Source organism: Schistocerca americana, chromosome 3 (genome assembly GCF_021461395.2).
Source record: "Schistocerca americana isolate TAMUIC-IGC-003095 chromosome 3, iqSchAmer2.1, whole genome shotgun sequence".
NCBI lineage: Eukaryota > Metazoa > Arthropoda > Insecta > Orthoptera > Acrididae > Schistocerca > Schistocerca americana.
Genome location: NC_060121.1, coordinates 783114183 through 783118154, shown reverse-complemented (window position 1 = coordinate 783118154; position 3972 = coordinate 783114183).

Genomic DNA, 3972 nt, shown 5'->3' with positions numbered 1-3972 from the left:
GAACGTTGGTGAGGCTAATGGGACGGTAGCTGTCCACCTCCAAAGGGCCCTTGCCCAGTTTCAAAACAGGGATGACAATGCTTTCCCTCCATTGCGACGGAAACACACCCTCGACCCAGAGATGGTTGTAAACATTGAGACGGCGTCGCTTGCAGTCGACTGAAAGGTGTTTCAGCATCTGACAGTGAATGCGATCTGCCCCAGGAGCGGTATCAGGGCAAGCGGCAAGGGCACTGTGAAATTCCCACTTACTGAATGGAGTGTTGTAAGATTCAGAATGGTGGGTGCGAAAAGAAAGGCTCAGACATTCCATCCGCTCTTTAATGGAGCGGAAGGCCAGGGGGTAATTGGAAGAAGCGGAACTAAGAGCAAAATGCTATGCCAAGCTGTTGGCAATTTCGTCAGAGTCCGTACAAACTGCTCCATTCAGTGAGAGCGCAGGGACGCTGACAGGGGTCCGATAGCCATAGAGGCGTTGGATCTTGGCCCAGACCTGCGATGGAGAGACATGGAGGCCAATGGTGGACACATACCGCTCCCAGCACTCCTGCTTGCGTTGGCGGATAAGGCGGCGGGCCCGCGCACGCAGCCATTTGAGGGTGATGAGGTGTTAAATGCAGGGATGTCACTTGTGACGCTGTAGCGCCCGCCAGCGATCTTTAATCGCCTCAGCGATCTCAGGCGACCACCAAGGCACAGTCCGCCGCCGAGGGGACCCAGAAGAACGGGGAATGGCAGATTCTGCGGCAGTAACGATGGTGGTGGTGACTGAGTGAACCACCGCATCAATGTCGTCATTAGAGTGAGGCTCAATAGCGGCAATGGAGGAGAATAAGTCCCAGTCAGCCTTATTCATAGCCCATCTGCTGGGGCGCCCAGAAGAGTGACGTTGTGGCAGTGACAGAAGGATCGGAAAGTGGTCACTGCCACACAAGTCGTCATGCACACTCCATTGGATAGACGGTAAGAGACGAGGGCTACAGATCAAAAGGTCGATGGCGGAGTACGTGCCATGCGCCACGCTGAAGTGTGTGACGGAACCATCATTTAAAAGTGAAAGATCGAGCTGTGCCAATAAATGCTCAATGGTGGTGCCTCGACCTGTTGCCACTGACCCACCCCACAGAGGGTTATGGGTGTGGAAGTCGCCCAGTAACAAGAAAGGTGACGACAATTGGGCTAGCAGCGCAGCCAGCTCATGCTGCGTGACATCACCATCCGGTGGAAGGTAAAGACTGCAGATGGTAATAGCCTGTGGCGTCCACACCCTAACAGCGACAGCCTCTAAAGCTGTTTGTAGAGGGACAGACTCACTGTGAAGAGAGTTAAGGACATAGATGCAGACGCCACCAGACACCCTTTCATAAGCTGCTCGGTTCTTATAATAACCACAATAGCCACGGAGGGCGGGGGTTCGCATTGCTGGAAACCAAGTTTCCTGAAGAGCAATGCAGAAGAAAGGGTGAAGGCTGATAAGCTGTCGGAGCTCAGCTAGATGGTGGAAGAAACCGCTGCAGTTCCACTGGAGGAGGATATTGTCCATGTCTGTGAAAGGCGTGACGTGACTTGGAATGCAGATTACGCTGCTGGGTCACCTGCTGCCTCCAATTGAGCACCGGTGCTAGCGCTATACATGGCGTCTGAGGGACCGGCGAGATCGAGGTCCTCAGCGGACGCCAGAATCTCCACCTCATCCTCAGACGCAGAGCTTGTAGGAAGTGGTGGGACGGGTGCCACCGCTATGTCGTTAGCCTTGGGGACTTTCTTCTTCTTCTTCTGTTTCTCTCGCTGTGCCTTCGGTGGTTAAGGCTGGGAGGGCTTCACTGGGTCTGTCTCAGGGACAGACGACGACCGTGAGGCCCTACGACCAGGGACCGGTGGTTGTTTGAGCCACTTGCGGCTGTCTGCTTTTGTACTGGTCGGAACTTGCGAAGGGAGGTCCCCAAGGGACCCCTTCCTGGCGAGAGGAGCCGAAGAAGTCTTACGCTTCTCCGGCTGGGAAGGGGGAACTGATGTCCCCGGTGGTTGGGGAGGTGTTGCTCCTGAAGTAGATGGAGCAGGAGCAACAGGGAGTTTAGTGCCCCCCACCATCAAGAGGGCAGGTGTGGTCCTGCGACTCTGAGAGCTGACTGGAGCTGATGGAACTGTAGCAGGAGTGACAATTGCGGCATATGATGATGTCATACGCACCGGATGAAGCCGATCATATTTCCGCTTCGCCTCAGTGTACGTCAGTCGGTCCAGGGTCTTGATTTCCATGATTTTCCGCTCCTTCTGCAGAATCGGACAGTCAGGCGAGCAAGGTGAATGGTGCTCTCCACAATTCACACAGATGGGAGGCGGGGCACAGGGAGTATCAGGATGGGAGGGTCGACCACAATCGCGACATACGAGGCCGGAAGCACAGCGTGGAGACATATGGCCGAACTTCCAACACTTGAAGCACCGCATCGGGGGAGGGATATATGACTTTACATCACAACGGTACACCAGCACCTTGACCTTCGCAGGTAACGTGTCACTCTCGAAGGCCAAGATGAAGGCACCGGTGGCAACTTGATGATCCCTCGGACCCCGGTGGACGCGCCGGACAAAATGGACACCTCGTCGCTCCAAGTTGGCGCGCAGCTCATCGGACTGTAAAAGGAGATCCCTGTGGAAGATAATGCCCTGGACCATATTCAAACTTTTATGGGGCGTGATAGTAATGGAGACATCCCCCAGCTTATTACAAGCGAGCAAGGCTCGTGATTGGGCGGAGGATGCCGTTTTTATCAGCACCGATCCAGACCGCATTTTGGACAAGGCCTCCACCTCCCCAAACTTGTCCTCTAAATGCTCTACGAAGAACTGAGGTTTCATGGATATAAAGGATTCCCCATTAGCTCTGGTACAGACAAGATACCTGGGCGAATACGTCTCGCTTTCACTCAATGCCTTTCGATCCTCCCATGGTGTGGCGAGGGAGGGGAACGATTTGGGGTCACAAACGTTACCTTTAAAGTGGGCCCTCATACGCTTAGAGACTGCTGGTGGCTGGCCACCAGCAAGAGATGTGCCACGCTTCATTGCGTGTCATCCACCCTGATGCCACCTACTCCGACCAAGGGCCCTCTCCACGGGCACCATCCAGCCACAGCAAAGGCCACCTGGCAGGATGGCCATTGCCGGGAGTCCCGATGCCCCAGGGAGATGGGCATCTACTCCTTGGCATACGTGGGGAGTTAACGGCGCAGGTATCAGTAGAGCGATCCCTGTGTTGTCAGGGGGCTACAACCAACAGGGTACATGGCGGCCCCACCACAACAGACTGGCTACCATGCTGGATGTTAGGTGACATGTGGTCCATGGTCGCTGTCAGTGCAGAAAGTGGCCCTGCACATTGCTTGGCAGAAAGTACACGCAGGAGCGTATCCATGCCCAAGAGATGTAGAGCGGGCAGGACTGCAACGCAACGACGAATAAGCTGGTGAAAGTTCTCAACGCAAGATGGACACAATGCACCAAGTAGGGTGCCCTTCCCCAGTCGGCTCGCTCTTCGGAAAAATTTTGAGATATGGAGGTCAAACCCGACAAGGGACCATCACATAAGGCCGAAACGTTGGCGACTCCTTTTAGTCGCCTCTTAAGACAGGCAGGAATACCGCGGGCCTATTCTTACCCCCGAACCCGCAGGGGGAGCAGTCCCTTAACTTTTGCTTTTGTACAATACTGAGCTGGTTCACAATATCATACAGTTCTTCATTTTGCAGTCTCTGCCACGCTGTTTCTTTCTTCACTGGCATAAAAATCTTTCTCGTGAGCTTTCTCTCGAAAACCATCAGTTTTTCTCTATCGCTCTTGCTGGAACTCAATGTTTCTATGCCATGTAAGAGCACAGGGGCAATCGTTGTTATCACATGCCTTCATTTTAACTTTCTTTGAGATTACCTTTGATTTCATGGTTGGTTTTAGGTTGTTACATGATCTGTA